General features: G+C 47.1%; 1 protein-coding gene and 1 non-coding gene across 2 annotated transcripts in view; both read right to left on the bottom strand.

Moving 5' to 3' along the window:
• LOC126281621 (paired box protein Pax-6-like) overlaps positions 1-13574 on the bottom strand; it is a 411130-nt gene that overhangs the window by 151013 nt on the left and 246543 nt on the right. The window lies entirely within an intron of this gene.
• Positions 8646-8719, bottom strand: Trnat-ggu (transfer RNA threonine (anticodon GGU)). The gene has a single exon. It is a non-coding gene; the product is annotated as a tRNA-Thr (tRNA).

Below are 13574 nucleotides of genomic sequence, written 5' to 3'. Positions count from 1 at the left end.
GTCATTGGATGTCACATGAGTAACAGATCCATTAGGGTTATTTCTACCCATGTAAAACTGCCCAAGTTGACTTTTGGTAAGGGTAATGTGATTCTGAAGTGGGCACCAGAAGGAACAAGCACATCTAAAGAAAGACCAGGCAGAACTCATGTACTGTCGAGCATTGTGGAGGGTGGTCGGAAAAAAAAAAAAAGAAAAGGCATCGAATGAGTGGTAGCAGTCACTCGTGAGTTCCGAAGTGCTACCCGCAATAGCAATGCAGCTAGCACACTCACTGTCTGTGGAGAGTTACAAAGAACGTGGTAGAACGTTGGAGCAGCTCTTCGTAAGCCACACATTTCTCCAGTCAGAGCCATGTGCCAGCTGAGGCAGTGGAAGAGAGCGACGTCACTGTGCCGTGGGTGATTGGAGACGAGTGATTTAGCAAGACGGATCGAGCTATACCCCTCGGCAGTCCGATGGAAGGATTTCTGTTCGGCGAATGTCTGGTTTTGTTACCCGCCATCATGTTTAGTGTCAACAGTGAAGTACGGATGAGGTTGTTAACAGTGAAGTAAGGATGAGGGTGTTACGGTATGGGGGTGTGCTTAGGGTGTGACCCCCCACTGCCTTTAAGGAAACGCTAACTTTCCTGAAACGGACTGGCCTGCCCAGAGTCCAAACCTGAAGCCAGTGGGATGAGTCAGAGCGTCCAATCCGCTCCACACTCCAGCGACCAACATCAGTGCCTACATGGGTTTCAGTTCTTGAATGGGCTGCCATTTCTTCACAGATATTCAAAAATCTCATTGAAAGGAATGTCAAGTCGTCATAAAGGCAAAGAGCGGACAGAGGCCGTTGTAATGTCCACAAATCAGTGTCCGGATACTTTTTGATCAGACAGTGTAAATCACTCACTCTCGGAGACATTATGTCATTTTTTCCAAAACTTAAATATGTGTTCGATGTCAAAATTTTTATTTTTTCAGAAAATATTTCATTGATGTTGCGTGTGCGTCGTATATTGTCTTTACTTCTGCCATTGTCAGTTATTTTGCTGTACTAATAGAAGAAAACCATCAATATTCAGCTTCTCATTTCCTAGTCTAATCCATCTAGTGTCAACTTTGTTGATCTGACTACACTCCATTACCCTTGTTTCAGTTTTATTGCAGGGCATGAGCAGAACACTATCCATTCCGTGTCTAATCTTCATGTTTTCGTCGCAACTTCTCGTCGGTTTCCTCACTGCTCCTTCAATTCACCACCACGCCTCCTTGTCTGACCTAGAAAAATGGTATGTGAACTTGCCTAAACAGGCCCACCAATGCGTTCTACCGAATCTAGAGCGTTGAAGGTGCTTGAGGAGTGTGCTGACTGTCTCATTCAGTAACTGAGAAAGCCCATGTTGTAGGTGTGACGGCGGCTCGATGCTTCTTCCGCAGAATCAGCAAACACAGTGGAACGAGAGGTTTCTGCTCTTCTCGATGCAAGGGTAGCGGCATGCAGGTTCCTACCCTCAACGTTGCAACAGATAACCAGACATATATGCTCGCACGAAGAGCACGTAACAAATTGTAACGCAAGTTGCACAAGAGTGTCAACATAGACCAGAAGGAATCGTTTGCGCGAGGATATTACTGGCCTGGCTTCCCCTTACAATCCATCTAGGGCGTAAATGAGCTTTGATAGTATAAGGAAGGAAAATTATGGTTTAATGTTCCGTCGACTACAAGTCATCAGAGACGGAATTTATGTTAGGACTGGGAAGGAAACCGACTGTGCTCTTTCAGAGAAACCATCCTGGCATTCACATTAAACTCCTTAGAAAAATCACGGAAAACCTACAACTAAACGGCCAGACCAGAAATCCCGTCCTCCCAAATACGAGTTCAGTCTGTTATCCCTTCGCCACTTTTCTCGGTTTTGGTACTGGAGATATAGTCACACACACACACACACACACACACACACACACACACACACACACACACACACTCACACACACACACACACACGCGCGCGCGCGCGCGCTCAAAAAGAGAGAGAGAGGGAGAGAGAGAGAGATATGCTAACAACAGCTGCGTAACACTTTTGATGGCTTTCATCGTAACTTAACCCTAAAATGAGGATAATGTATTTTGAGGGGGGAAAAGAAACACCCGCTTCTGTACAATGGCGTTAGACTCTGAGAGAATTGGTTCGAATCCTGATGATGGAAGATATTTCCATCGGTGGTATTTGGACGACAAGGGGAGGAATAATGGTGGCGGAAAGTTTGTGATTACCAGGATCTGCCTCCAGAATGAGGTTTTCACTCTGCAGCGGAGTGTGCGCTGATATGAAACTTCCTGGCAGATTAAAACTGTGTGCCCGACCGAGACTCGAACTCGGGACCTTTGCCTTTCGCGGGCAAGTGCTCTACTACTTGTAGAGCACTTGCCAGCGAAAGGCAAAGGTCCCGAGTTCGAGTCTCGGTCGGGCACACAGTTATAATCTGCCAGGAAGTTTCAGGATCTGCCTCATTGTCCTGGTTTAAATTCCAAATTTCTCCGCAGTCTCTCATGGAGTGAGGGCATGAGTCACATTTGATAGCGAACCCTTCGTTGGCTAGAGACATTAAGCTCGGCTGCGCCCTAGCTGGTGCGCGAGAGATGTAGAATGTGTGCTGACATCAGTTTGCACGTCCGCCTTCTCTTCCTCTCCAACGCGGCCCTCCACTCACGACAGACATCCACACGACACAGGTACGCATGCGACAGTTCGCTAGAGGTCGGAGGAAGGCAAAAGAAAAACATCTCCTTAGGGACCCTGCCTAGGACAGCAATGTCCGATGATTTCACGTCCTTTCTCCACCCTCCCCCCCTCCCCCCCTCCCCCGCCAACCTTTGACTTACGGAGGAATAAATAGTTAGAAGCAAAAAAAGACACATTCTGCACCAGGGACAATATATACATCGTCATAGTACACTAACCACTAATTTTCTTTGTTGACAAATTTATGACATTTAAAATAATAGCATATAAATAATAAAATTATGGAGATATAATATTAGGATAGACTTCTTAGCTTTTCCGGACGACTTGGCTATCATATGTCACGACATCCGAACAACGCAAGAGCAAACAAACACTCTTAAGAAAAAAGAAGAAGAAGAAGTGGGACTCCAAATATAGTTCGAAAAAAACAAAAAATCATTTTCATCAGAAATCTGGCACTCAAAGTTGTAAAAACTAAGTCTGGAGCAATCAAGAGGGAGTACGTAAAATATTTTTAGGAAACGGGCCGAGAAAATAATGGTTACGAAATTGTTACAAACTGAAATCAGCTTTCAAGTTTTGAAAAGATTTCCACAATACAAAATTCATCCCAAAATAAGCTGAACTGTGGCACTAAAACAGTATCCCGAAACCAGAGTGTCTTTATGGGGCTGAGAAACTCATTCAAAATAGGGAGATACTGAAAAAAATCCAAATGAGAGAATAAACAGTAATCAGGAAAAGTAATCAGGAAAATTTTAGGTTCAAATTGTGCTGAAGAAGGAACGTACAGACTAAGAGAAATTAAAGAAACTGAAAAGTTTACCTACTTGTATTAGGATATGACAAAAGAAGGCTAAAATTCTATAGGTATATTAAATGAAAGGCACCAACTGGAATAGCTAGAAACTCGCATAAAACAAAAATAGGAACAATAAAATAGAGGAGCGCAGTAAAAGAAGACTTGGAAGAAGGAGGAATGACAACTTGATATACCAGTCTAGAGGATATTTAGGCAGGAAACTCAGACTTGACAATTGGCCTGGCAGGAAAACCCAAGAAGACCGGAAGAGCTTGGTCTATGGAGCTGAATAGAGCCCAGTCTATGGGCGCTCTGTATGAAAAATCACTAACTGTGCTGTGTGCAGTCTGTGGCCGGTTTGCATTGTTGTAATATTTGCTATTGTAGTGTTGGGCTGTTGGATGTGAACACCGCGTAGCGTTGCGCTGTTGAAGGAGAGCCGCCAGCAGTGGTGGATGTGGGGACAGAGATGGCAGAATTTTGAGAGCGGACGATCTGGACGTATGTCCGCCAGAAAAACGAAATTTGTAAGACCGGATGTCATGAACTGATATACACTCCTGGAAATGGAAAAAAGGAACACATTGACACCGGTGTGTCAGACCCAGCATACTTGCTCCGGACACTGCGAGAGGGCTATACAAGCAATGATCACACGCACGGCACAGCGGACACACCAGGAACCGCGGTGTTGGCCGTCGAATGGCGCTAGCTGCGCAGCATTTGTGCACCGCCGCCGTCAGTGTCAGCCAGTTTGCCGTGGCATACGGAGCTCCATCGCAGTCTTTAACACTGGTAGCATGCCGTGACAGCGTGGACGTGAACCGTATGTCCAGTTGACGGACTTTGAGCGAGGGCGTATAGTGGGCATGCGGGAGACCGGGTGGACGTACCGCCGAATTGCTCAACACGTGGGGCGTGAGGTCTCCACAGTACATCGATGTTTTCGCCAGTGGTCGGCGGAAGGTGCACGTGCCCGTCGACCTGGGACCGGACCGCAGCGACGCACGGATGCACGCCAAGACCGTAAGATCCTACGCAGTGCCGTAGGGGACCGCACCGCCACTTCCCAGCAAATTAGGGACACTGTTGCTCCTGGGGTATCGCCGAGGACCATTTGTAACCGTCTCCATGAAGCTGGGCTACAGTCCCGCACACCGTTAGGCCGTCTTCCGCTCACGCCCCAACATCGTGCAGCCCGCCTCCAGTGGTGTCGCGACAGGCGTGAATGGAGGGACGAATGGAGACGTGTCGTCTTCAGCGATGAGAGTCGCTTCTGCCTTGTGCCAATGATGGTCGTATGCGTGTTTGGCGCCGTGCAGGTGAGCGCCACAATCAGGACTGCATACGACCGAGGCACACAGGGCCAACACCCGGCATCATGGTGTGGGGAGCGATCTCATACACTGGCCGTACACCTCTGGTGATCGTCGAGGGGACACTGAATAGTGCACGGTACATCCAAACCGTCATCAAACCCATCGTTCTACCATTCCTAGACCGGCAAGGGAACTTGCTGTTCCAACAGGACAATGCACGTCCGCATGTATCCCGTGCCACCCAACGTGCTCTAGAAGGTGTAAGTCAACTACCCTGGCCAGCAAGATCTCCGGATCTGTCCCCCATTGAGCATGTTTGGGACTGGATGAAGCGTCGTCTCACGCGGTCTGCACGTCCAGCACGAACGCTGGTCCAACTGAGGCGCCAGGTGGAAATGGCATGGCAAGCCGTTCCACAGGACTACATCCAACATCTCTACGATCGTCTCCATGGGAGAATAGCAGCCTGCATTGCTGCCAAAGGTGGATATACACTGTACTAGTGGCGACATTGTGCATGCTCTGTTGCCTGTGTCTATGTGCCTGTGGTTCTGTCAGTGTGATCATGTGATGTATCTGACCCCAGGAATGTGTCAATAAAGTTTCCCCTTCCTGGGACAATGAATTCACGGTGTTCTTATTTCAATTTCCAGGAGTGTATAATGACTTTTGAACACTATTAAGGTAAATGCATTGATTGTTCTCCATAAAAATCTTTCATTTGCTAACTATGCCTATCAGTAGTTAGTGCCTTCAGTTGTTAGAATCTTTTATTTAGCTGGCACTATTGGCGCTCGCTGTGTTGCAGTAGTTCGAGTAACGAAGATATTTGTGAGGCAAGCGATTCATGAAAGGTATAGGTTAATGTTAGTCAGGGCCATTCTTTTGTAGGGATTATTGAAAGTCAGACTGCGTTGCGCTAAAAATATTGTGTGTCATCTTAGAGTTGATGGGAATCAGTAAAGAGAGAAATGTCTGAGTACGTTCAGTTTTGCTCAGTTGTTTGAAAATCAAATAACGTAGAGGTTTACCAGCACAGTCATTCATAATTTTGCTGAGGGAACGTTTCATAAGCTGAAACAAAACTCTGAAAACGCCCATGTTGTACAACACGTCGCCCAGTAGGACCGATAATGTTGATAATAGTATAAAATTTCATGTCAGATTTCGTTCTCTTGAAAATGAGTACAAAAACGTATTGGTCGATATGTTATTCGAGCCCGCGCGCTCCTCTAACTTGACTGTACTTTGAACACAAGCATTATAGCTTTCGCCCAGCTTACCAGCAAAAGAAAGCTTTCTTCCTCACGCACATCAGCAACAGTGTCATACATTGACGACGTAATGACTTGTACGTTCTTACGCCTAAGGCTGTTGGTAGACATCAAGGGCCATCCAAGATAGGAAAGAGACGCAGTGCAGAGAGCTGGCAAAAGTGGTAGCTTTTAAGGTACCGGAGCTAAATAGCAACAATACAGCTCTGAAAATTACAGGCGCTCTGGGCTTCTGTTAAAGGGGAGAAGTTTCGTTTCAGAAACTCATCTCGTAACTCCGCCTGCCGCCTAGACGCTGTTGTAAGCGGTCTCGGTAGAGGATGGCCACGAAAAGGCACGTTTTAGCAGAGGCAGCAAGCTTGATACTTGCCCCTGAGAACTGCAGCGTCAGTGGGTTTAGAGACGTAAGATGTTACTACAGCAGCCACCACTCACAAAAGAGCGAGGGGGAGGCCAAGTGATGTAAAACGCTGTTGTTGCTGGCCACAATAGGAGTGGAATTGACGTTTAGATTTCAGGTCAACGCTGTTGCTACCAAATTCGAGTTTGTCAATATCAAGTCTAGTAGCATCCCCATCTACCGAGAAGGAGCAGGCAGGAATCTAGACTACGGGACATTAAAATTGCTACACCAAGAAGAAATGCAAATGATAAACAGGTATTCATTGGACAAATATATTATACTAGAACTCACATGTGATTACATTTTCACGTAATTTGGGTGCATAGACCCTGAGAAATCAGTACCCAGAACAACCACTTGTGGCCGCAATAACGGCCTTGATACGCCTGCACAGAGCTTGGATAGCGAGTACAGGTACAGCTGCCCATGCAGCTTCAACACGATACCACAGTTCATCAAGAGTAGTGACTGGCGTATTGTGACGAGTCAGTTGCTCGGCCACCATTGACCAGACGTTTGTAGTTGGTGAGAGATCTGGAGAATGTGCTGGTCAGGGCAGCAGTCGAACATTTTCTGTATCCAGAAAGGCCCGTACAGGACCTGCAACATAAGCGGTCGTGCACTATCCTGCTGAAATGTAGGGTTTCGCAGGGATCGAATGAAGGGCAGAGCCACGGGTCGTAACAATCTGAAATGTAACGTCCACTGTTCAAAGTGCCGTCAACGCGAACAAGAGGTGACCGAGATGTCTAACCAATAGCACCCCATACCATCACGCCGCATGATACGCCAGTATGGCGATGACGAATACACGCTTCCAATGTGCGTTCACCACGATGTCGCCAAACACGGATGCGACCATCATGACCTGGATTCCTCCGAATAAATGACGTTTTGTTATTCGTGCACCCAGGTTCGTCGTCGAGTACACCACCGCAGGCGCTCCTGTCTGTGATGCAGCGTCAAGGGTAACCGCAACCACTGTCTCCGAGCTGATAGTAAATGCTGCTGCTAACGTCGTCGAACTGTTCGTGCAGATGGTTGTTGTCTTGCAAACGTTCCCATCTGTTGACCCAGGGGTCTAGACGTGGCTGCACGATTCGTCACAGCTATGCGGATAAGATGCCTGTCATCTCGAGTGCTAGTGATACGAGGCCGTTGGGATCGAGCACGGGGTTCCGTATTACCCTCGTGAACCCACCGATTCCATATTCTGCTAACATTCATTGGATCTCGACAAACGAGAGCAGCAATGTCGCGATACAATAAACAGCAGTCGCGATAGGCTACAATCCGACCTTTATCAAAGTCGGAAACGTGATGGTAAGCATTTCTCCTCCTTACACGATTCGTCACAACAACGTTTCACCAGGCAACCCCGGTCAACTGCTGTTCGTGTATGAGAAATCGGTTGGAAACTTTCCTCATGTCAGGACGTTGTAGGTGTCGCCACCGGCGCCAAACTTGTATGAATGCTCTGAAAAGCTGATCACTTGCATATCACAGCATCTTCTTCCTGTCGGTTAAATTTCGCGTCTGTAGCACATCATCTTCGTGGTGTAGCAATTTTAATGGCCAGTAGTGTAAATGTGGTTGGCCAGAGGCGACCTGGCGTTGCATAGCTAGTCGTCTGACGGGTGGAAGCTGTTTAAGTGCCGATGGATTGGAGGTCGACTATAGGAAGGGAGAAATAGCGGGCCGCCACGATTCTTTAAAAACCCATGTTTTGTGTTCAGAGGGAGTTCTGTCAGATCGCCGGGGCGCCGACTCTGTGTGGCTCGTGGCCGGCCTCAGTAAGCTCCGACATGTCTGTTTTTGCTGCTCGCAAGTTTGTACTTAAAATGCTGCTCGTGTCGCTACTCACTCCCGTGAATTCAGATGCCGACTTCTGTTGTGTAACCATTTGCGTCATTTGCTTTCTGTTGCTTTTAATTGCCTTCAATGTAGTAATTAGCCTGATCGATAATAAGTAGTGTTAATCGGACCGCAGAATTCCACGAGTCTCCTGCTCCAAGCATCCTGTAGAATCCCAAAATCCGCGCCTCTCCTAGTTGCCCTGTGGCTGTGTTCGGCGTTCATATACCTCGATGAGGACAGCTGAAAATGTGTGCTCCGACCGGGACTCGAACCCTGGGCCTCCTGCTTACCTGGCAGACGCTCTATCCATCTGAGCCACCAAGGCTGTCCCCTTCGAGGTATATGAACAACACCTGTCGGCAGCTGAGGGTTTCAATTAATTGTCATTTATTATAGAGAAGCTGCACGGTCATCAGTCGTATCAGTTCTTCCGAGAACAGTTACTATCCTCATATATAAAGGCTACCCAGCCACTGACCTTCGTCTGTGCGAATGCGCACAGGTTGCCCTAACTCTTACGGGAATCGTCACCTTAGTGTGCCCGAGTAATGAGTGGATGGGCAAATATATGTTAGGCACATTACGTATGTAGATTGCGGACAGTTGGGAATGTGGGTATTACGCGAAGCGTGCAAGGGATAAGGCCCTGCAGTCGCGCTATTCATCTATGGCCTTGGTGGCTCAGATGAATAGAGCGTGTAATGGTACTTGAATTACGTAACCATTACGGCAGCTCACCTGAACCTCTCGATACCAGTAATATTCTACTGTGTTTCTGTAAAGTAGTTGACATATTTCTGAGGCAACCTTCAGATTTGATTTCATTAATGTAGAGGTACTTGGATACATCGATATGTATATTTCGTAACAGAAAAACGAAGCCCAACTGGTTTAAAGAAACTGAGAAAGACCCAGTGGAATTAAAGATTTCAGAAAATTCACTTATTGATCGAACTGCTAAATTAATTACTAAAGATGAAAACATAAGGTTCCAAGACAAATCCACACAAAAGTCAAAATCCTTCATCTCGGAAGAAGAGAGGAGAAGAAGATCAGAAAGAATGAAGAAAGACTGGGCCCTAAAAAAAAAAAAAACAACGCACAAAGAAATGATTGATCCAGCGTACCCCAAAGAGGGTGAAACGAAAGAAGAAGACATCGATATGTTTGTATTGCAATATTATTCTCATGTGTATTCTTTCTTTTGTGACTATGATCTTTGACGTACTTGTAACTCTTGAGTTTTGGGCGCGTAAGCGATAGTTAGTAGTTAGAGAGTCGGACCGTGAGAAAGTCAAGTCTTGGACGTCATGTTGGAAAGACACATATTGTAGTCAGTTTATAAAATGTGAACTTTAACAGTGGAGAGGATGTTTTCAAGTATCTTTTGTATTGTGAAGTGCTGTCTTGTGTGTTACGTGATATTGCAGCAAAAGTAATAAAAAAAAGAAGTGTAACTTAAATTCGGAGTGCTGATTACTTTTTTACATCACCATTGTCCTGAAAAAGTGTAATCTTCAAGAATGGTTTGTGAAACACATCTATAAAACTTTTGAATATAGCAGAATAAAACCTAGGCCTCTTTGTATCAGAGCTTGGATGACCACCACCTAGATTTTCGACGATTGAGCCATGATTTTACAACGAGACCAGCGTGGGAAACACGAAAAGATGAGTGCCTAGTTTATTCATTATTACATGAAATGACTTTATTAACTGTGCTCTAATGACACGTGCCACATAATAACTTTGTTGTTGCCCGAACATGCAGTATTTAGCAGCATGAGCAACACCACAATCATTATTAAATTTTGAGCTTTGTTGTGGTAGTGTTGTTAGAAGCGTGTGCCATGCAAGCAGGAGATCCTGGGATCGAGTCCCGGTCGGGGCACACATTTTCAGCTGTCCCTATGGAGGTATATGAACAACATCTGTCAGCAGCTGAGGTTTTCAATTAATTATCATTTATTCTAGAGAAGCTGCACGGTCATCAATGGAATCTGTTCTTTCGAGAACAGTTACTATCTTCATATACATGTCGATACAAGTGGTCAGCCTGCTGTCGTGGAGAATTCGTCTTTCTGCATTTCGTTCTCACGCCTCGGAAATTGCAGACTGACCCCAAAACCCCCTGTCTTCCCTCTTATCCTCTATCGTGGCACTGTAACATACCGATTTCAGAAATTTTTCAATGTTTCGGAAACTTTTAAGCTGGGAGTCCGACATGTATATGTGACATATCACACCCAGAATTAAAAAAAAAAAAAAAAAGAGCAGTGCTATAGTGACCTACACCTTTTGCTGAAGTTGGTTTCAAACGACCAAAATTAGTACGCTAAAGCGCGTCGAAATCAATGGGTCGCAGGGTGCAGCCTCTCCTAGTTAGCCGGGATTGATTACTGGCTGTATAGATGCGTCGGATAATGGCTGTAAATAAGCGCGTCATGTCGTAGAGTAAGAAGCGGATGACGCACGCACCTCCCGGCTGGGGTCTGCTATTAATATCGCACATCGTGAGGTGTGTGGGAGGAGGTGGCTATTGTAAGGGTGAGGCGCCGTGTGGCGGAAGGGAAAGGGGGGGGGGGGGGGAGAGGGGGGCTACCTCCCGCAGGTCCCGCCGGCCCCCCGCGGCTTCATTTCTGGGGCACACAGCCGGTGTCGACGCTAATCTAACCCCCCTTCCGATCACCTCTCTCTCTGTCACACGGCAGGGCAGCTCAGCGAGATTTCTGTGCTCATGCACACGCACTTGGAGCAGAGAGAGCGAGTAGACTACACTGGTGGGTCCTGTGTAACAGCGTGTTGGTACAGCTTTGGAACGCATTGCAGCAGCGATTCTGAATGGCGTAGGGTCACTAGTCCAGGTAAATGGCACCGTATGCCTACGCACGCAGTTTCCGTGAACTACGGGCCAGTGGTTTTATGGGCGTGGAGCTGCAATCCGACAGTGCCCAAAATGTGGTCCATGCGGTTCAGATCAGCCGAATTCAGTGGGCAAGATATCAATCTAAGCTCGCTTTCATGCTCCTTGAACCACTGTAACACGATTCTGACCTTGCTACACGGTCTGTTATCCCGATAGAAGATCCCATCCATGTTGGGCCAAGTCGTGGAGTATAAAAGGATTTAGATGATTGGAAATAACTTTCGTGTATACGAGACTGTAAGGCCTGTGTTGTTCAGAAATACGGTGCAACGCTTCTGTTGTGTTGGCAGAAGAGCCAACACCGTGTTACTAGTGGAGGCCGAAATGCACGCGTTTTAGCTCACGCAGGCTGGCGTGAGGAGGGGAAGAACTATACTGACGTGCGGTCTGGAACGTGACAAGGAATGAGAATTCAGAAAGCGGACGAAATTAGTTTGATAACTTTAATCCATTAATGATGAACGTCGCTCTTGACGGTACATGATTCACAATATTATCTGTTCAGAATACATTCTTGAAGAATATGGCGCCTTGCTAGGTCGTAGCAAATGACGTAGCTGAAGGCTATGGTAAACTGTCGTCTCTGAAAATGAGAGCTTATGTAGACAGTGAACCATCGCTAGCAAAGTCGGCTGTACAACTGGGCCGAGTGCTAGGAAGTCTCTCTAGACCTGCCGTGTGGCGGCGCTCGGTCTGCAATTACTCATAGTGGCGCCACGCGGGTCCGACGTATACTACCAGACCACGGCCGATTTAAAGGCTACCACCTAGCAAGCGTGGAGTCTGGCGGTGACACCACAGCTTCTTCGAACATAGATGCGTGGCCAAAGGTTCTTTGCCTCGTATTTCTGAACAACACAGTCCTTGCAATATCGTATTTGTCCGCCGACACCAGGCAAGCGACTTTCAAGTAAAAATGTCTCCACTGCGAGGGATGTACGACTAGAGGATGTAGACACATGTTTGACAGCATAAGGAAGTTATTGTCTGGTCAGTCTGGAGGTAAGTCGTGCTAGGATAGCCACATGACGAGGTACCGCTCACGGTGATCGGGAAATCGTGGTTCGAGTCCCGTCCCGGCACAAATTTTCATTGTCTTCGTTCCATTATACAGTTGATGTGTGTCCATATTCGCTACTTCACATACATTTAATGTAATTTTCGCGTTCTCCACAACTGTCATGGTGCCTTCAATTACTACACTGGTCTCGCATTCGGGAGGACGGAGGTTCAGTCCCTCGTCCGGCCATCCTGATTTCGGTTTTCCGTAATTCCCTAAATCGCTCCAGGCAAATGCCGGGATGGTTTCTTCGAAAGGGCACGGCCGACTTCCTTCCCCATCCTTCCCTAATCCAATGAGACCGATGACCTCGCTGTCTGGTCTCCTCCCTCAAACAATCCAACAATCCAACCTTCAATTACTACCATAGCTCTCGTTGGAGCCCCCTATGGCGTAATACTAGCCTCCTTGTCCTGCAACGTAATAAATGTTTACAGAAACCGTTCGTCCGGAAGACGGCTTATACGAACCCGGCCATCGACCAGGCAACACGTTTCCATTGATCCACGACCAAATATCGACCTTGCGCCCAGTGTACTTGTTCAAAATGGTTCAAATGGCTCTAAGCACTATGGGACGTAACATCAGAGGTTCAAAAACGGTTCAAATGGCTCTGAGCACTATGGGACGTAACTTCTGAGGTCATCAGTCCCCTAGAACTGAAAACTACTTAAACCTAACTAACCCAAGGATATCACACATGTCCATGCCCGAGGCAGAATTCGAAACTGCGATCGTAGCGACGGCCGTGGTGGCCAAGCGGTTCTAGGCGCTACAGTCTGGAACCGCGCGACCGCTACGGTCGTAGGTTCGAATCCTGCCTCGGGCATGGATGTGTGTGATGTCCTTAGGTTAGTTAGGTTTAAGTAGTTCTAAGTTCTAGCAGACTGATGACGTTAGAAGTTAAGTCGCATAGTGCTCAGAGCCATTTTTTTTTTATTTTGCGACCGTAGCGGTCGCACGGTTTCAGACTGAAGCGCCTAGAACCGCTCGGCAATCCCGGCGAGCTGTGTACTTGTAACTGCCACAGACGGCCGCGTATCTGCTCCACAGAGAGGGCAAGCCACCGAGCTCCACGTCGTGCGAAGGAGGCGTGCAAGCCCAAAACTTTGTCGTCCAGTCGTGTTTTTACTGTTCGTGAATCACTTTCCGTACATGTTCACGACAGTAGCACGCGAACAGTCGACCAGCTTA

Source organism: Schistocerca gregaria, chromosome 7 (assembly GCF_023897955.1).
Source record: "Schistocerca gregaria isolate iqSchGreg1 chromosome 7, iqSchGreg1.2, whole genome shotgun sequence".
NCBI lineage: Eukaryota > Metazoa > Arthropoda > Insecta > Orthoptera > Acrididae > Schistocerca > Schistocerca gregaria.
Note: the sequence above shows the minus strand (reverse complement) of the source record. Positions and strands in the feature narration are given on the sequence as shown.